Below are 22,926 nucleotides of genomic sequence, written 5' to 3'. Positions count from 1 at the left end.
CGACTTGTGTCAACGAACGCATTTTACAAATCCCGTTTTTTGACATGCAAAAATTAGCTCATAAACAAACTACTTTAACTCCCCCCCACCCGCTAACACAATCCATTGTTCTTGTAAAATACGCCCTACTTTAATAATTTCAAATTTATATTGTCTATAAATCCAGCTGGAGTCATTTTTGAACAATTTCCCAAAAATGTTGAAATACGACTTCTCCATTTTTATCCTTCTCTTTTTCCCCTCGCAAATTTTATATTCTTTTTTTTTTAAGACCTCAGTCTTTTCTTTCTTCTATAGCATCGAATGGTTCAGAGTCGCCTTACGAGGTCTCATATACTGAAACAGATGGCGGTTTTTAGCGACCAAATGTAACTGTTTACCTTTAAATAAATTATATATATATATATATATATATATATATATATATATTATTATTATTATTATTATTATTATTGTTATTATCATTATCTACATGCAGTACTGTTTCGCGGGACCACAGGGGCTAGACCAGCAAATACCCCCAACCAGGATTGAAACTTGATCACACAGGCGACAGTTAGCGCTTCTTAACGTTACGGTATTTGTTTGCTGCTGAGAATGGCATGCAAAATTACATATATAATTACATGATATAAACGTTGTGCAAACGACATTTGTTTATATAAGGAGTATTGCTTTTTACGCTAGTGGCAGTTCGTTATTTCGTCCTCTAATATGCTTACCTCAAGGTAGGGAGCATCTACAGTCCTTCACATACAGTACTGGTTCGCTGTGTCACAGGTCATCAATGCGTCTAAAGCAGCAACTACATCAATCTAGGATTTAACCAGGGCCGCCCAGTGGACAGTCAGCGCTTGTGTTTATTTATTTATTTTTTTGTTGACTTTTACGATGATTAAATATTCGGTATTAGCATCCCATACTAGAAGATCAAGGAAGTAGTTTTGTCTTAGAAAGTTCACCCATATAAATGAATACATCTACTATTTTAGTTTTATTTAATTTTAAAACAGTTTTATACAACTGTTTTTAAAATAAAATAAATTATACACACACACAAACACACACACACACACACACATATATATATATATTTATATATATATATATATATATATATATATATATATATATATATATATATATATATATATATTTCATCAGTGGTGAAAAAAAAACAGACTAGAGTGCTCTATGTGTAGCCAGAACAGTATATAGGAAATTTATTGTTGTGAGTCCAGAATGAATTTACATATTGTTTCCGCTAGGAAGATATCCTCTGAAGATGAGGAGAGATTCATTCTGGACTCACAGCAATATATTTTCTGCATATATATATATATATATATATATATATATATATATATATATATATATATACTAAAAACAAAAGCTGAAGGTTCTGGATATGATCTTAAACTATATCAGATGGTAAGGCCCCGCCTTACGGGCTTTGGGGAGTGTGTAACTACCCTTTAATTACCATTGCTCCCAGGTCCACTCTGACCCGGAGTGGTAGTACCTGTTAGGGTCCCAACTATGGGTTAAATAGAAACCGACTTGGAAAAACAAAAACAAATATATTCTATTAAAAAGAGTTTCTTCAAAATCACTGGATTCGGCATTAAATAACCTGAAAAGGGTCGATATACCGTAAAACAAAAACAACCAACAAACCAACAAAAGCAAAAATTGCACGCGTAGCCGAGAAAAATTAATGGAGACAAATAATTAAAAGACTTTCCCTACAAACAAACCGTGCTTTAATATTCAAATCACATAATATTCGCGACTCAAATAAGATCTCAACAATAATAATAGCTTCTACAATGAATGAATATATATATATATATATATATATATATATATATATATATATATATATATATATATATATATAGTTATAGTTATATATAAAAACTGATAAGATTCATTATATATATATATATATATATATATATATATATATATATATATATATATATATATATATTATGAATCACACCAGCTTCTTTATAAATGGCTATAAATTCGAATCCCGCTGTTTGTCTGTAATTAGCTCGAGCAGTATGAAAGTGGTATAGGAATGTTTATTTAAAATGGACATTTGTAGAGGCCATTTACGAGCGCCGCTCCCCTTACTCGATGGGTAGAACTGCCGACACTCAACGCGATGGTTGAAGGTCCAATCCTCGGCTAGCAGCCCTGATGAGTTGTGATACAACGAAACAGTACTGTATGTGAATGACTATATATATATATATATATATATATATATATATATATATATATATATATATATACTTTGATTGGTGGGTGGATTTGTTAAGATATTGGTTCTGGTATAGCTCTATATCGGTTTCATAAAAAGTATATCACAAGTAATAATCGGCTTTTTTGATTATTGTAAACATTTTGAGAAATTTGACTAGACCTGATTCTCTTCGCATTTTTATTTCTTTTTCGTTATTTCGAGACGCATCGTATTTCCCGGCTAATATCAATAAACAAGAGATCGATCATTTCTCTTTGGCGATCGATATATGTAATTACTTTTAAGAAGATGTTTTCTGTTCTCGCTGATCGGATTTGTGGTCTTGTTCGCGCGATTCGTTTGGCATATGTTTTGCCAGTGTCATATGATGGCTCGGGGGTAACTGATGAGGAGGAGAAATATCTCTGATTATTATTTTTTTTTTTTTTTTATTAAAAAAAAAAATTGTAGCAACCGTAATTCGATTCGAAATCCATCTTCGGAAGCAAAATAAAATCACATAAAACGCACTCTGACTCTTTTTTCTATTTTAATTATTCCTTGTGAGATGCGTCGTTCGTGAATTGGATATCGGCACAAGCTTCTAAATCGATGCGAAGTGTTCGCATCTACTCGTAGCTATATCACCAATTCAACGATGGATAATCGCAAACTTATATTATGTTCAGAGCACATAAAAGAAATCTATTCAGTTAACATAGTGGTCCTAATGTTGAACATCAAACTGAACAATAAAACTAGATTTTTCAACTGCATTCGAACCCTTCGACATCCAATAATTACCATTTCCTACACTATGCAAGTGTCTTTATGTGAAAATAGTAAGTATATAAACTTAAAAAAAAAAAATGTTATCGATCCGTTCAAACAGGATTGGGTTTCAATTACTTTTTTATGATGAGCCTGAACATATCCATGCTTAAAGCTTACGCGTGAAAGTCTTATTAGCAGGAGGTGCGCAATCTCCAACCACACCTCTCCTGAGTCGGCATCGTTAAATGCCAGCGGCAAGTGAAGTGTACAAGACGACTAGAAACAAATGTCGAGATCAGCGGACAGAACATACAGCGCCTAGAATTACCAAATGGCCACCCATCTGGTACTAATCTGACTCGCCGTTGCTTAACTTCGGTGATCTTGCGAGAACCCGTGTGTCAACACGATTATATATATATATATATATATATATATATATGTGTGTGTGTGTGTGTGTGTGTGTGTGTGTGTGTGTGTGTGTGTGATAGGTATATATGCATATGCGCACGAGATGGATACCTGAAACAATTTTATTTCATTGATTTTGTCTGTGATTCCTATTCTCTTTATTTAATGAAAGGCCCGCTCCCCGATGTAGTTACTAAGATGTGCCCCCTCTCTACTCTTTACAATGTCCATCAGTCTGTTACGGGTGGGCAATCACAGCAGCATCAGCTATCAACTGATTGCTTTGATCTTGTCCATATTCATCAGGATGGAGCGATATTTTACTTTATTTTCTTGGTCATTTTTAGTTCAGTCTCTAAAAGCATCCGCCATTTTGTTTTATGGTATCGAGACACAGTTTGCGATCAATACGGATATTTGCGAAGTCACTTTGGTGGGTAAAAAAAAAAGAAGATGAAGGCGGCGAGCTTTTTAATCGTAGAGATAGTGATGATATTTTGGTCAGAATTATTTCATATCATCGAACCATCAATCAAAAAAAAAAGCCATTACACATGCAATAATATTACTACATCATAATTGACTAGTTCTACACACACACACACACACACACACACACACACACACACACACATACACACACGCGCGCGTGCACGCGCACCCACACACATATATATACATATTGTTGTTTAAATATATAAAGGCATTAATTTACATATAACTAGAATAGCTGTGTTAAAAATGACGAATTGGAAAGAATTGTGTGTTGGCTGTTACGCAGCTGAGAGAACACGTCGCGATAGAATTCATAAAATTTGTTTTATACCCTGTGTTTTTATGTATACTCGTGTCGCTAAGCTAACCACTCAGATGCCTTGTTCCTTTGGCTCGATATATATATATATATATATATATATATATATATATATATATATATATATATATATATATACGTAATAATTTCTATAATCATTTTTAATACTTACAGACACTAGCGTTTCATCATTTTGGGAATCATTAGTGCAGGGAGTTACGATTACCGCCAGTTGGAAGATTTGAACCCGGTCACGAAGCCATCTCTGATTCCATTAGCAAGGAACAAACCGCTCGGCCAAGATTGACCGTAAATGTCATAAAAGAAAACCGAAATCGATCGTACGATTTTAAGGTCACGGTCTGCGCACGTCGGCTAAAGTGATTGCCTTATTTCATTTCAACGTATCATCCTGAACAATAAGAACTGAAAGGGGCAGAAATAACACACACACACACACACACACACACACACACATATATATATATATATATATATATATATATATATATATATATGAGCAAACAGTTAATAAAATTTGTTAAAAACACTTTGAAATGAGTTAAACTCATATTTAATCTGAAAAGGAAACACTAGATAAATGGATAGTCCTTAATCTGCGGAGTTTCGAAGAAATACTCTCCTTCTCATCAGAGGGTAGGAATTAGCAAAATGCAGGATCGGATTTTGCATGCAGAAGTATTTGATGAAACAACAAGTAAGTCAAAGATCTTACTTGAAAACAAAATAAGTTAAGCAGAGGGAATATGGTAAAGAAAAAGGTGATTACACATGAATGGATAGTCTGGTGGAAGATAAAAAAATCCAGTGACGGTAAAATCCAAATGTAAAACTTCAAGAAAGTTAAAAGAATTTCCATTTGTACAAGTAAAATCCAAAGACATCCCGTAATTGGAAGAAGATGGTCCATAATAATCCAAAGGCGGAAATCCATGGAATAATTGACAAATATGTGTACAAGGAAAAAAAAATAATATTAATAAAAGAAAAATAAGATGTGCTTTTCACTCTACTTCCGAGACATAACTATAAATAAAAAAGATCTAGGAAGAAAAAGGAGAGAGAGACAAAAAAAATGATAAAGTTAAATATAAAATAAAGGGAAATAAAAGTCAAAACGACCCAGACAGGAGATGTTAAAGGCGCGAAAATATATATAGGGCAAAATAATATAGGTCAACTGAAATGTACAGGTTATCACTTAAAAAATGTCAGCAAGAGTAATTAAACGACACTAAAAGAAAAATAAAAATAAAAAAGGAAAATAAAAATAAATAAATATATAATGAATAAATAGAAGATAAAGAATAAATAAATAAAAAAATAAAATATAATAAAAATAAAATATAAAATATAATATATAATATAAAATAAAATAAAATAAGATAAGAAAAGAATAAAAATAAAAAATAAAAATTATTTAAGGGGAGAAGATGGCCGGTATCTGCAATTTCAGGAAAAAAAAGTAAGTAAGTAAATTCATATAGTAAAATTAAAGTAAATACATATATATATATGCATATATATATATATATATATATATATATATACATATATATATATATATATATATATATATATATATATATATATATATATATATTAGATGTGGCGAAAAGCAGTCCAAAACCATATATGATATGAGAAGAAAAGGGCAAAGATAAGTAAATATAGGAGAAAAAATCATAAAAAGAAATTATTTTTTATGGAAATCGCTCCAGTCAAGGCTTGAAGCCACTTAATTTAAAGAGTTAAAAAGAATATAAAAAAATGATTATAGCAAAGACAGCAAATGCCTATTGATCTTAATCTTAAAAAGACCAAGGTCAAAGGTATGCGGAAAAACAGTCAACTGGAAGAGAATTCCACAAGCTGTCGATTCTTGCAAATAAGCTACTGGAAAAAGAAGCTGTATTAGAATAAGGAATCAAAACAGTAAATCGATGAAGACCACTACACCAAAAAGTCAACCAAGCTTAAACAAAAGAGGCAGGGAATAGATCAGACAATTCTGGGGAATACTTGCTATAATGATATTTATAGAAAATGTTATGACAAGCAATATCATATCTGTGAGAGAAAGTTTGCAGAGGAGAAGATTGAGTGGGACCAATTAAATTGCAAATACGTTTTAGCTATTTATCAAAAACTCTACAATTTGATAGAGGTCTACCCGCCCAAATATGGCAACAATATCCTATCATGGTTTGTAAAGTAAGAGAATAGCCGTAGGTGGGAGAAAGTGTTTTGAACTCTATAGAGAACCTACTTTACAAGAAGCAGACACCCAATAGATATAATAACAGGAGGTTTCAGAATCGATTTTTACTCAAGAGCAGAACCACCCAGGAGAACACTGGAAGAAAAGAAAAGTCTTAACAGGATTAAGGAAAATAGGCTATTCCGTACCGATTTGCCCCAAACCATCACTTTCCCTACACGCTTTTCTTGATAATGACCAAGATAATCAACCATGCTTGATCTTTTTCTCATTTCTGTTTCTGAATCTTGTCCGGTTTCCTCTTCTCATCCATTGAGTGATTCTCATCATGTTGTTGCTGATGCTGGGATTGATCTTTCTGTTAAGTCTTCAATTGATCGCTTTTCTATAAGATGACGTTTTACCACAAAATGGCTGACTTGGATGAGCTCCGCAGCTTCGTTTGTAAAGTTCCATAGGTTCCTATATTTGGTATGTCTCTAGTCTCTTGTTTAAGTCTACACCTTCATTCCTCATTGTAAGTTTCAATCAAAACCTAATTCTCCTCCCTAGTTTTCATCTGTTTGTGCGTCTGCCATTACCCATCGTAATCATTACTTCACTCAGTATTGTTGGAATGGTTCTGGGTTTCTAAACAATCCTACAAAATAGCTAGTAGTGCCTTCAAGAGCAATTTCTGAGGTTAAGTCTGGCTACTCAAAGGATTCATTACTCTATCTCATCTCCAAACGTTTACCCTTTTGATGTTGGCAGAATCTTTAATAATGTGGTTAGTAGTAGCAAGTCAGCTGTTCGCGTGCCTCTATTTAATGATCTCCAGTTTATTTCAACTTCTAAGGATAGGAATGATCTTTTAGCCCATCTTTTTGCTTTTTTCCAAGATACATGTTCATGACATCCAGTTGCTTTTAGAGATGATAACGTTCATGAGATTTCTGGGGAGAGTTTGTCATGAGAAAATGTGAGATGTGACAGGTATTCGCCATCGATGTTGAATCCTCTACCTTCTCACTTAATCCGACTATTTATTGCATCCTGGAGACTGTGAAGAGTTTTGGCAAGATGTTGTCACCTTGTTTTGCTCCTCTCTCTTCATCTTGTTGCTGTCCCCTTGTCCTGCTTCCCTCTCCAGCTTCATCTTGTTGCTGTCATAATGGAGCTTTAGGATAGTGGTAGCCTCACAGTAAGATCTTTCAACAATATGACGTATGTAGAGTTAGCTCTTTGTATTCTCAATGGCAGGGAACAACGGATCAAACTCTATAGAGTCGAAAGCATTTCCGTAATCCACAAATTCAAAGCACAGTGGAGTCTTGTATTAATTGGCTTTCTCTTCTTACAGTTGACTGGATGTTCCTCAGATGTGTTCAATGCATGAAGAGCTGAAGTGTGCCATGGTTGTCAGGTAGTATAGAGGAAAGTATAGAACTCCTCTCACCTTGAAACAATTCTATCTAAGTCGTGGATGAGAGCGCAATATTCTTCTTTGAGATAGGTGATGTTGTTTCTGCCGAGATGCTGTTTTCTATTGATGGAGTCAATGCCTTTGTTTACATCAAGGGCTTGTAGTATTTTTTGTTCATTGAAGTCTGAAATTTCTTGTGCCATTCTGTGTCTTAGAATCTTGGATACCTCAATGTACTCGATGTGCTGTACATTTGTACCACCTCTTATCATCTGTTGTCGTATCTATCTCAGTTGCTGTGTAACCGTAGACAGTTTGTCTGGTTACTGTGGTCATATTGACCAGTTATTTCCATTGCGGCCCGGCCGATCTGTGATATCACTCTGCCGTAGTCACTGTTTGGATCATCTAATGTTGCTAGCACCTTAAATCTATTGTAGAGTAGTAGCTGGAACTATGATGACTTGTCTGTTAGACCCCAGGTGTTTGTTTTTTGTGTCGCTTGATACGCTTTGACTTCTCTAGCTTGGTGTCTTTGGTAATAGACATTCTAATCATTCGTTAGTCACTCCCTGTGTTATATTATAAACCCTTTTTAAGAATTCAAAACACAACAACCATTTGTGTAAGCAACAGTCCGTTTTTTACTTCTCCTGTTGTTCTTGCTTATGGTAGATAGAGAGAGCAAGTGGGGGAGCGACAGAGAGAATTATCCAGGCGTCCACTCGGTTGACAATCAAATCTCCAACTGCAATCTTTTTCCTTCTGTCACTTTTTCTTGTCAATCTTTTCAAAACATTCACATAACCAGATTCCTTTCTGTTACATTTTTCATAACAATGACAAGGTTTGTTTATATTTGTGAGAAATATTGAAACAATTCCCGTTTAGCTTGTCAATTTCTGATATTTCATCCGCAGGCGCGTGCCACATTTTAATTCATGAACATACATATATGTATATACACCTATACACATATATATACTAGCATGTCAACCCGGCTTAGACCGGGTCATTTGTGTAACACTTGTGTTTAAGCTGTTGGTGTCCGAAAAATGAGTCACAGTGTTTAGCCTGTTGGTAAGGAAAAAGTCAATTTCATTCTTTGTGGTGCCATTGGGGGTTATCCAAGTCCAGCGTCTGTTTGTTTGTTTTTTCTTGAAGTACATGTTCATGATCTTTAACTGGTGATGTTTTTCAAAGTTTACTTGACTCAATTTTACTTCCTATTATAACATTGGCCTTGAAGTCCCTCCTTAGGATGGTGTGACTGGCTTTGCTGGTGAAAAGAAGTTTATCGACAGCTTCACAGACCATCTCCATCTGCTGTTGGGAGTTAAACCTGGATGACATTAAGGAAGTATCCCTTGTTAATTCTGATAGTGAACTGCGCGATTCTGTTTTAAACACAATTGAAGTTTGTGGGTTTTCCTGCAATATTTTGTTGAGCACAAAACAAACTCCATTATAGGAGATGTTTCCACCCTAATAGTATAAGTAGTGCCCACTATTTTTTAGAATGAGACATCCTTCATCCTTGAGTCTGGATTCACACACTCCTATAACATCAAATTTTATATTTTATAGTTCATCCTCTAATTCGGTGACCCTAACACCAGTAGTCAGTGACCGTGTGTTGTACGTTCAAATGTTCAATTTCTAACAGCAGCCTGTCCGAATCCAGTGATTTTTAGCACCCTCTGTTCTGTTGCTCTGCCGCTTGCTGCCGGAAACGATGATTCGAGAACTGTTGTTAACTGAAGGCTGTTTCTTATTGCTGTACGTCATAGTCTTAAGGATTTGCCATACTTGCCACGTTTGTCCTGCGGGTTGACAAGGGTATTTAACCCATACCAGAAGATGTTTGCTAGATGGCCTTTGGCATTAGGTGCTCATTCGCCCTTAGCCAGGTCTGTTTTCAGTCCTACTGAGTGTCTAACCTCCCTGCTCATCAAGCAAAGTTGATGGAGGTGCCGGTTTAATCGCATATATACAAAAACAATAATACTTAAGAAAATTAATAACGATAATTAATTGTAGCTTCACGAATAAATGCTAATGACGCTAGTATAATTTCATCTGAACTTATCAATCTGCATTAAGTAAAATAAAAATTCTTTAAAATTCAAATAAACAGAAAGAAAATCATACGATTTTTCCGTTGGCTGTTGTTACTTGTGTTGTATATTTATTTATATTTGAAGAGATGATATATTAAAACGTGTCATGCGTTATCTAGTGGATGTAAGATATTGTTCTTTTAACAGACAGATAATAAACGTATAAATCGTATGTATGTTGTTTAGCCAGGAGGACATGATATTGACGTGTAAACTGAGTCATGTATCAGACTTATCACACAGGATGTTTTTACAGTTAATATGTAAGAACAATAATATATGCTTCTTGAAGAATTCTTCTGTATCTTCCCGCTGCTCCGCGACGAACCATGAAGCGATCAGCAACATCCAATTGAGGCATCTGTTCTTATTTGTGAAACCATAAAACAACTCTTTATATTATTATAATATAAACTTATTACAGTTGTGCCAAATGGTTTTCACAGGATCTGCAGTTCGTCTACATGTTCTATTCTAACAGCTCGCTCCCTAGCTGTCTGTCCACCCCTGTCTAAACGTCTGTCCGCTCTGGTGGTCAATTCTCAACTCTCTGAATGTCACCTAAACTAACTACATCACGTGTTCTCGTACGTCACCTAATTACGTGCCTCAGACAAACCTAATGTCCACAACTAGTTATTTGTTTATTCAAAACCCCGAAATAATGTTTACATCTATTTTCTATTTTCACATTCCTTTTGCGATTCACACGTCAATCATTTTTTCCCCAATTTAATTGTTTATGGTTTATGGATGGTCGCTGGATCAGTTATTATGATTAGAAAATCATAATAACTGATCCAGCGACCATCCGTCGCTCAAATCAATTAATAAGAATACAATAACAATAATAATAATGTTTTGACCATTGACCCCGCTTGCCACAGTTAACAGATAATACGCTATGATCAGAGCCTAAAGGGCCATAACATTACACTTGCATTAAAAAGAATTGTTTAAATTATAAGAAACCGAAATTGGCGAGCAACGTCTTTTGTTTATAGTAATAAAATAAGAGGAATTAATTTGTAAAATCAGAGAAGCGTAGCTGAAATGAGATCGACGTCCACGAAAACGTTGTTCAATAAAAAACAAAGAAAAATAAAAACCATTATTTACGAGATGCAAAAAGAAGCGTAAAAATGCATCGGGGAGACTTAGTGCCACTACAATTCCAGTATAGACCAATGGCCACTGCCAGCGAGAAATCAATGGCAAGAGGCTGTTGCGATGACGCGAATTTATTTGCAAATGCTATCGAAGGAGGTGGAGAGAGCTAGACGTCTGGAGAGATTTGTTGTCACTCAGCCTCCAGAGAACATCACAGGTGTCCAATCAGATCTTTGATGACCTGTGTGAAAGCTCAATGTGAGCCAATAATAATGATAATAATGATAATAATATTAATAATATTAATAATAATAAACTGAATCCCTAATAACTGCAGCAAAAGACAACTCGATAAGAACCAACCACATCAAAGCAAAGATCGACACAATACAAGAAAATGGCAAATGCAGACTCTGTGGACAAAGAGACGAGACGATAAACCATATAATAAGTGAATGCAGCAAACTGGCTCAAAAGGAATACAGGAACAGACACGACCAAGTGGAGAGGGCAGTACAATGACAAATATGCAAACAACTGCATCTCGAATGCACAAACAAGTGGTACAAACATAAGTCGGCAACCGTACTCGAAAACGAAAATCACAAAATCCTATGGGACTTGACATACATACCAACTGATAAACGCATCCAAGCAAGAAGACTAGATGTCGTAATAGTTAACAAGAAAGAAAAATCCTGTAAAATCATAGACTTTGCTGTTGCAGCTGATCACAGGGTGAATATCAAAGAAAAGGAGAAACGGAACAAATACACAGAGCTAGCTAGAGAGCTCCAAGGAATATGGATGATGAAGAAAATAAAAATGATACATATAATAGTAGGACTACTAGGAACAATCCCGAAAACCTTTGCGAAAAGTAATGGGAGAAATTGGAATCAGAGGAACAACTGGAAAAATACAACGGACAACAATAATGAAAACAGCTTAAATATTAAGGAAAACCTTTGAATGTGGAGACTAACACACACGAACCACAAGCGCAGACCAAACAAACTGTTACAGAGACAAAACCCGAAGCGCTACATGGAACCAAGAACATTGAAGCTGCATACCTATAAGTTTTCTAACCCCATCCCCCATTACCACATCATTGTCCCCCTTCACCCCAAAAGAGTAAGACCGAATAGCCAAGTAGTAAAGGAGGAAGGAAAGACCGAGGAATGAGCACTGACCAGACCTCCACTCTATAAGTGCGAAGAGAACTGGGATGTTAGGGAGACATACTGCCACTCACATTTTAGTAAAGACCCATGGCCACTTTCAACGAAGAAATCAATGGAAAGTAGCTGTTGTGATAATGCAAATTTATTTGTAAATGCTATCGAGAGAGGTGGATAGTACTGGAAAATCTGGGGAGGCTGGTTGTCATTCAGCTTCCAGGGAACACCACGGGCTGTATTAAATGAGATCTGTGATTACCTGTGTGAAAGCTTCTTGTGAGCCAATAATAATAAAAGGAAGATGGGTAGACCGAGTAAAGAAAGCACTAACTGAACCTGCACTGGATAAGTACGAAAAGCACTGCGAGTTTGGAGAGGCTTATTTCCACCCAAATTCTAGTGAAGACCGATGGTTGCTACCAATGAGAAATCATTTGTAAACAGTTGTTGCGATAACGCAACTTTATTTGCAAGTGTTATCGAAAGGGGAGTACTGGAAATTTGGTGAGATCTGTTGTAACTCAGACTCCTGGGAACATCACAAGCTGTTCTCCCAGAGAAATCTGTGATGATAGCATGTGTGAAAACTTCTAGCGAGTAAGAATTATATAGCAAAACATAGTTTTATGCTTGAAAAGTCGAAAAATCAAGATGGTGAATACGAGGAAAAGTTAAAAGATAACGCAAGAGCACTAAAGTCTGTCTCGTGCGTTAGAAGACTTACAGGGTGATTGAATTAATTAACGTACAAATACACACAGACCAGCAGACAAAACGAACTGATGTTTGCATTATAATCGCATTAGTATATCTTTTTCTTTTTGTGTATTCTTGTTCTCTTTTTTATTCGCAGCTTGCGTCTTGTTTTATTTCCGGTAAACAGATCTTAATAGTATCAAAAGAATTTAAAGACATGTCTGAATGTGAGTAAGCGAACGCGCGCGTCTCATACGACGGCAAAGACAATGAAATATAGCAACCAACGAAGGCGGTCTTCGATAATCGCATTAAGCGAGACGAGTCCATTAATAATAGATTGGCGTTCTGTGTTTGTTTCGTTTGCAACTGGCTATAAAGAACACAAACAACGTTTCACATCTGGAAAATACGAGGGACGTTCCAAAAGTAATGCTTCCTATTTTTATTTAAATCGAATGGATCAGAGGGTATTTCAAATGGCACTCTTATTATGACTAAATTTATGCATTTATGGTCTTGAAGTTTCATTTCTCTGTTTAAGGTATACACGGTGTGAGACTGTCAGAAAGCAACTCTTGTCATGGATGTGCGCCAGAAGCAGAGACGCGTCATTGAATTCCTAGGTAATGTCTGGTAGGAAAATGGGCTTTATCAACAATAGAACAGATATTACACTATTGCCCAAAGGAGAATTATTGTCTGCGAGGAACGTCTCTTGAGAACCAAACAAATACTATATACCGATGAGAAAAATGGAAGAGGTGAAACCTGGAGAGTCGTACCTTGACAACATAACGCATACGACACAAGCCTTTACCCCTTTTCCACACACACACACACACACACACACACACACACACACACACACACACACACACACACACACACACACACACACGAACACACACACACTCACAAGGAAACAGAAATCTATAGAATGGCACTATGATCAGAAAACAGATACTCCCTGACCAAAACGATAATATAATCCCTAATATGATTGCACTTGCTACTAGTCTCTCACTCCTGAACAGAGTTCAAAAGAGAGTCGTCAACCTGATTGATCCTGAACTGTCATCTAAGCTTCAGCCTCTGTCACATCGACGAAATGTTGCATCCCTCTGCCTGTTCTACAATTATTTAATAGTGAATGCTCTGACGAACTACAAGCACTTGTACCCCTTCGACGTAAATACCTCCGACAAACCTGACAAGTAGCTGAATTCACCCCTACACAGTAGAGATTCCTAGGTGTAAGAAAGTCTTCTACTCCAATAGTTCTTCCCCAGAACTGGTAAAATTTGGAACTCCCGGGATTCTTCTTTCCCAACTCTACTGACATATAAAAGTTCAAGTGTAATGTGAACGGACATTTGTTGCTCGTCTCCCTTCATAATGTCTCAGCGAATTATGTCCCCGATAGTAGCCCCCTACTTTAAAGTGGCACTGTAACTTGTTTTGGGTGAAAATTGAATAGTAAACAAAGTCCACAGAGAATATATTTAAAAAAAAAATAAACAGAACTATCATTACTTTTTCTCACTCAACCCTAATCACAAGTCTCCGTCTCTCTCTCTCTCTCTCTCTCTCTCTCTCTCTCTCTCTCTCTCTCTCTCCCTCTCTATATATGTATATATATATATATATATATATCCCCTCTCTCTCTCTCTCCTTCGCTGTATATATATATATATATATATATATATATATATATATATATATATATATATATATCCTCTCCTTAATCCGCACACTCTATACAATAATTTATTAATTTACTCATCAGCTGCCAGCACACTGTTGTTGCACATTCACCCAAGCATTATCAGGATCATTACGTCAGCTGAAATCAATAGCTTATTTATTTTCTTAATGTATTTACATATGTAATTTCTGACTAAGTATAGTACTTTTGAATGCGGACACTTTCCAAGTACCTGCTTGCTACGATTCGTGACCGCTGCAAATAAAAGTACAATACACACACATTCATATGCATATACAATAAGCTGTCTCCAAATAAAAGCTTTAAGCACGAGAGATTTAGGCAGGATAGTAATTTCCCTTATTTCAGATTGAGGACAGAATCGTTAAGAGAACATTGCACGTGCTTTCTGTGAGTGAAATAAAATTGTAGAAAATTGATAACAACTAAAGCATGTGTGATCGCTCTGCTAATTTCATCACTTAAACATTTACCGCTTTTTTGAGTGATTTTTTCACAATGGAATAACCATTTATAAAGACCTAAAATCTACTGGAGGATAAGGCTTAATAAGCATACGGAGATCACTGAAACAGACGTAGTAATCGTAATGATAGGAATTGGGGTAGAATTTGACTATTCAAAGGTATTCTCACCAAGAATGTGTTTGCATTGGACTTTAAGACGTCCATGTTGTAGTTGGCCAGTGGAGCAGAATTTCACAGGCGGACAGTTCTAGGAAATGGGTATTTTATAAAATTTGCGTGTAGACTTAGGCACAGATAAAGAGTGGGAGGAATTGTTGATAGTGGTTGTAGCTAGACAAGCGTTTTTTTGTAAAAGTTTGTGTGCAAACAGTAAGTTTTCTTCATCTTTGTGATAATTAGGTTATCTTTCCGATTTAGCAGTCACTTTCAACACACACACACACACACATACACACACACACACACACACACACATATATATATATATATATATATATATATAAGGAAATTTATATTTTTGAGGGTTATTAATTATTAGTTATATATAATTAATAATTTTATGTTTTATGAATTTTCGAAATACATTAATCACAAAGTCATACCGATTTATTCTGGAGAGCGACTCTAGCTATCGATAACTCTCAAAATATAACATTAACTTAGTTACATAGTTTTTCAAATTTTATTGCCAGTTATAACAATTTATATTACACGTCTTTACAGTTTGTTATGTACTTTTATATTAGTGAAAATTCATTACAAAACATCGCCATTTTTAACCATTTCAAAGAATTATCCATTTTAGTTATTTCGATTGCGATTTTTACCCATTTGAAAAAATTGTCATACTTAGCCATTTTAAGAAATTGTCATTTTCACCTATTTTGAATAATTGCGGCTTTTAGCCATTTTTCAATGATTGTCATTTTTAGAAGTTTAAAAAGGTTTACACGCTTTCTCATACCAAAACATCGCTATTTTAGCAGTATTTTAAAAAATTGTTACGTTATACGACTTTTAAATGACTTTTATTTAGCCATTTTAAAGGAGTGTTACTTTTAGCTATTTTAAAAGATTATTAGTTTTAGTCTTTTTAAATCATTGTAAGGTTTAGATATTTTAAAGGATTGTTAGTTTTAACTATTTTAAAAGATTATTAATTATAGTGATTTTATATAATTGTTAGTTTTAGCAATAATAAAGTTTCAGAAATTTAGCGTTTTTAAGAGATTGTTAGTTTTAGCTATTTTATAAGACTGCCATTTGTAAAGATTTTTACAGATTGTTATTCGTAACATTTTAATAGATTGCCAATTTTAGCTATTTAAAACAATTGCAAGTACCGCCCTAATTTCCGTGGTTACATGTCCTTGTCAGAAAGCAAAAAACAATCAGTCTATTCCGAATTATCTTAAGAAATCTAATTTCATAAAAATCATAAAGATTTACGAAAGAACATAATATGCAATGAATCACAATATAATCCGCTTGACACAATGCATTTTCCGATTAAATAAGAATCTATTGAAATACAAATTCAATAAAATATTTGACAATACCTTCTATAGTTTCAAAAGTAATTGTTGCATTGGTTTTAATTATAGTTTTGTAAGTTTTCAGAAATAAAGAGCGCCATTTCTGGGGCCAATATATGACTATCCAAGTGTTCATTAAGCCTATTTTTTGTCATCTGTTACCATTCCAAACAATAAGAAACATATGTGGCCACTATCCTATTGTTTGATCAAATAATTAAGGCCAATTTCAACCACTTGAATACCAGAAAGGTGAAGATTTGGGAATACCGAGTGTTGTATTTGGTAAGTCTGCGAGATCAGTTTGCAAAAAAATAAATAAATAAATAAAAAATACTGTAGAAATTAACATCGTTAAAATTATCTCGCCTGAACGATATCTTCAAACGATTTGTTGATATTATATTACCTAAATACGTTTGCAGTAGTGTACTGTTAATGGTAATGTCCTTAAATTATAATGTCCTTAAATTATAATGGCCTTAAATTATAATGTCCTTAAATTATAATGTCCTTAAATTATAATGTCCTTAAATTATAATGTCCTTAAATTATAATGTCCTTAAATTAATAAAACATATATTCAGTTAGAACATAATTTAAACTTACGTGAGATTCAAATTCGTGTATCAACATTCTAAAACTACAGCTTCCGAAATATCTACTCTGCGTATTCATTTTTATCAAGCAAATCATACACTTATGCAGAGACATAGCAACGCCGAAATTGAATTGCATTAATATCGATGTTTAATATCCCCACAAACCATAGTTTCTTCGCACGTGACGCTGTGAAAAAGGCACTCCAGAAGATATCTCACTACTGATGCAATTCTCTATCTATATAAAAGCCAAGTACGTCCAAGGATGGAATACTGTTGCCATATCTGGGCAGGAGCTGCTAAAAACAGCGTATCCTGCCTTGAAAGAGTACAAAATAGACTTCGTGGCTTAGTGGGGGATGCCCTTTTCTCTACCCTGCAACCTCTCTCCCACAGAAGAAACGTTGCGAGCCTATCCTTGTTTTATCGTTATTTCCATGGCAGGTGCTCGTCTGAACTCCAATCTCTGGTCCCCCCTCGCCAGTCTTTCACGAAAAACACCCGTCTAGCTGAATCCACTGTGAAAAATTTCCCCCACTCTATATATGTGCCCAAATCAAAACGTGGATTCCATGAACAAAGCTTCTGTCTTAGAACTGCACGCCTGTGGAACTCTGTTCCGTCTGCCTGCTTCCCACCTGACTACAACTTGGATGTCTTCAAGTCCAACGTTAACAAATTCCTAATGAACCGCCCCCTTAAGTAAACACTTTATCAAATCTCCACACTAACGTAATGTACTTGCAATAACCCTTATCCCTGAGTGGCTTCCGGGCCTTGATAAGTGGTGATCACTGTGTAAAAAAAAAAGGCACAATACAATTTTTGAAAGACAAACTGCTCCAGAAAAAGCTGAACTCGCGAAATTTGACTTTTCAAATGCTAATCTGGAAACCTTGAACAAGAATATGAGAGTAACCTCCCTTTGATGTAGCCTAGTTTTCGAATATATTTATCCATTCTCTTATAATTTTTTTTTTGTGTGTATTGATATTCATATGAGAAACACTTTTTTCTATTTATTTTTAAAAAATACAACTTTGTTTTATATGGTTCTTGAAATTGCATTGATATGCAAAAGATCTAGCTAATTTGCATATTCGTTTAAACATTCATTTTAATTAATTCCCAATTAGGTGTTTTCGGTGTTCATATGGGATGGTCACCTTTAGTATTACGTGGAATTATATTCATGCATATCTTCTACATGATTTATACTTGCGTAATATTTGCGCAGAAAGGTTATAGTAAACACAAACCTATTTCTATAAATATTTATTTAAGCGTATGTATATTTGTTTAAAAAATGTTGCCTAATAAACTTCTCTGCTAGGTTTTAGTATACGGACATGAAGCTTCATATATATGATATTCGAACCCATGCGAAACTTTTATATTTGGATTTTAGCCGGGAAAAGTCGGTGCAAAAGTGTGAAAATTAAATGTGGAATTTGCCTAATGAAGGTCTAACGATGGCATTACAATTATGCATGCGTAACGTAATAGTTATTGTTTCATGTTTCAATTTTTAGCCTCCAGTAAACATGTCACCATAGCCCAGGCATTAACATCAAAGGAAAAAGTAAATCGTGATCTAAACGTTTTTGTCTCGATTCTCGTTAAGCGAGGAAGGAAACCTGGTTAGCTAACCTTCATTTTCATTTTTTACTTTTTTAAATCATGTTGATTGGTTTGTATTTAGCCATTATTAAATTCTGCCCCCACCCCCCAAAAAAATTTTCAAATATTTTAAGACCAGGTATGCACCTGATTTAATCAATAGATTAAATGCATAAATAAAAATTAAAAGTAAAATCAGGACTGCAAGGCAAATCAGACCTTCTTAAATTCGTGCTTGAGCAACAAAGTTTGTTTTTATTTAAAATAGAGCGAGCTAAGTGACATCATGGACAAAAAAAAAATTGAAAGTGAGTTTATCTCCAATTTTTTGTCCAAGCTTTCTCGTAATCTGGCACGTTTAAACAAAAACTATCATAAAATGTGGAAAGATTCGGTTGGCAGTTTGTCGTTTTTCGACAAAATTAGATTTTCTAGATATGTTGCTATATTTCACGAACGTAGCCTTTCTAGATTATCGTTAAAAAATCAAAAGAATTTGCAACATTTGATCTTAAAAAAATATGGTTGCTCGACGAACCCTAGTGTTACTCAAAACGTCCTTAATCTCCTTCCGCGCAGTTGTCTGAGCTTGAACTTAAATGTTCTTTCGCATGGTTTGGACTTCTGCAATCCTCCCATACCCCCAAAGCGTGAAGAGATATATACTGAATTTAAAGTCTTTTTTTGCTCAATTAGAAAGACTTTTTTCCTGTTTCCGACTCTATGGTCAGTGACCTGTAGGCGAAACTTAATGACATCGCACATTCTTATGCTGGCACGCCTATTTTGTTTTGTGAACCAAAAATGGCGAAGTGAACATTATCGTACAATCAAAGTACTTCGCCATAATAAATCTTTAGTCATCACAAAACCCGACAAAGGCTCTGGCGTTGTCATAATGGATCACCAAGATTATGTCAATAAAATGAAGACTAATCTGAAGGACACCTATAGATTTGGTAAATTAGGTCCGGTAAGATACTCATGATTCTACTATTTCTATCGAGAGCAAGTTTCAAAAAGAATTTATCAAATGGGTCAAAAGTGGTGTTCTTCCCAGTTTCATTTCTAATTTAATTCGACTCACCGGTTCTATTTGCCATCGTTTGTATGGTTTGCCTAAGGCCCATAAAAGTGATGTACCGTTGAGACACATATTATCAATGATAGGGTCCTCTTAACATAAGTTAGCTAAATGGTTCACAAGTATTTTAGAACCCGTCTTGGAAGGTTATAGTTTATTTGGCATTAAAGGTTCTTTTAGCTTTGCTTACTTTATGCAAAACTATACTAATTTTAACAAATTTATGTGTTCTTTTGATATTTCTAGTATTTTTACTTGCATCCTGTTGTTAAAGACTATTAATATTTTTGCTGACGCTTTATATCGGAGTAAACTTTCAACTTCCCCAATTCCAGAAAATATTTTTGTAGAATTGATGAAATTCGCCACCATGTCGGTTGAATTCAGTTTTAATGATATTATGTACAGATAGACAAATGGTGTGGTCATGGGTTCTCTGTTGGGACCAATATTGGCTAATATCTTTGTGGGTTTTCATGAACAGGGTCTATTATCTGGTTTGCATACATCAGACATTTTACTCTTGCGACTCTTTTTGTCTTACAAACCAAAAATACAATTTAATTAAGACTTTAGCACATGGGGCCTTGATGATTTGTTCTGAAGTTAACATGGATGACGAGCTTAAATTTATTACTAAGACCCTTTGTAACAATGGTTATCCCTTAGATATTGTTGAAGCTACTATTAATGAGAAAGTTTCCAATTTTTATAAACCTAAAGAAATGATAGTTAATAGATGTCCTGTTTACCTACGTCTATATTGGCTAGGTACTATCAGTGACCGATTAGTGAAGCAAATCTCTTTGGTTGTGTACAGTTCTCACACTGACATCAAACTGCACTTATTGTCTCTGTAGACACACGAAAGTCATAGAGCAATAATAATAAAGCTGAGAATAAAATAGAAGTACAATTACTACTACTTTTATTATTATCATTATTATTACTGCTTTGTTTTTAACGCTTTTACTATTGTTATTATTATTTTTTATCATTATTATTATTATTATAATCATCATTATAATTGTTGTTATTATTATTATCCCCGTTATTATCCCCGTCATTGCTACCATAACCGCTATCATTATCACTATTAACACTAATTTTGAATTTACTTCTATCACAACTATTGGTAATATTATCTTTAATGTTTATTTCTAATGCTTACCTTTAAGCTTGTCTTTACTTCACTTTTATTTTTATCTTCAATTGTACTTCTCCTTATATCATAACAGTAGAAACTTATAAATATATTGCCGCATATAACCTTTCAGGTTTAACCCCCCCCCATATTAGAAGCAAATTTATAGCCGCCATTTGCCGTTTAGGTGGCACCAATCAAAATCAAAATTACCCACTCCATAGAAAATAGACACGCCACTAACCGTTAAAATGAATTACCACGCAGCAACAATACACCCCCTATTTAGCCATAATACATATACCCCTGAATCTCAATACTATGTTAAGGACCATAGATAATCTTATATATCATACTATATATAATAAGCTTCTCCTTATTTATTTAGAATTCAATAAAGCTTCCCCAAACATTCTATAATTCCTCTTAATCTCTTTCGTCCCTATTGAAACTTCCGCTAGATGCCGCATCTTCTCCTTGCTACCTAGCACCTCCTCTTCTCTTCTGATGAGAAGCATTAGGCTTCGAAATGCCCTGGCATAAAGAGTCCCTTCTATCCCCCAAATTTCGCCTGTATTCTATCATTAAATAAATGATCCATTCTATATCTACCAATATATAGTTTTGTTCTTCATTTCATACTCTTGTTGTCCTTCTGTATAAGCTCCAATAATTATTGTTCAGCTTGACATTATTCGGATAAGTCTCTTTTGTGGAATTGAACTTTCTCTTTTCCTTTTAAATTAAGCTATATATATATATATTGGAGGGAATTAGACCTGGAGTCTAAAGAGCAGAGTTTATTAGTATTAGTATTATTAGTGAATGAATTAATACTTTTAAAAGAAAATAGTGGCCATTTTACTGTAGATATATAATAAGCTCAATAGATATAGATATCCTAGAGCTATATTAATATTGAGTAAAAAGATTCATAATTGTGAATTACAAATCAGTTTCCGAAACGATCGTACAATGGAGTTGATTCTGTTTGTTTTTTTCCTTTTTAAACTGATTTTTAATTTACAAGTTTGAACCGTTTTACTCTCTCTCTCTCTCTCTCTCTCTCTCTCTCTCTATGTATATATATGTATATATATATATATACATATATATATGTATATATATATATATATAAGTCACTTTGTGTGTGTGTGTGCGTGTGCGTGTGCGACTTCCTTACTCATAGATTCCGAAACGTCTATTCTTATCTTTTGCAAATTTCACAACAAAGATAATTTATATGTCTGGCTGTGTTCTTAGATAGGTTTTGTACAGAAATTCACCCGATAAATATTGAAAATCAAAAACAGAAAAAAATCTGATCTTAAAAATAGTCTGGGCTCTCTCATACTTAATAAAAGAATTTTACAAAGAAATATTTTACATCGGTGTAATCTTGGCCGGTGTAATGTAAAATATTACCCCGTAAAAAAATCGTTTTTCATTTCCATAAGAAAATAAAGACTATTTTATGATCGTAACGTTTTATATCAGTTAACGTGATATTGTAAACAAAATTATGCGGAATTTGATGGACGACATTATTATTATTATTATTATTATTATTATTATTATTATTATTATTATTATTATTATTATTATTATTTTTATTTATTTATTTATTTTTTTTTTTTTTGCGAATTAGTCAGCTGGTCAAATTATTACTCGTATCATATTCAATAGAGGATTGATTCTATAATAATACATTGCAATCTGCATAAGGTAAAATATC

Source organism: Euprymna scolopes, chromosome 30, assembly GCF_053919585.1.
Source record: "Euprymna scolopes isolate OS-2025 chromosome 30, ASM5391958v1, whole genome shotgun sequence".
Lineage (NCBI taxonomy): Eukaryota > Metazoa > Mollusca > Cephalopoda > Sepiida > Sepiolidae > Euprymna > Euprymna scolopes.
This window is presented reverse-complemented; position numbering follows the sequence as displayed.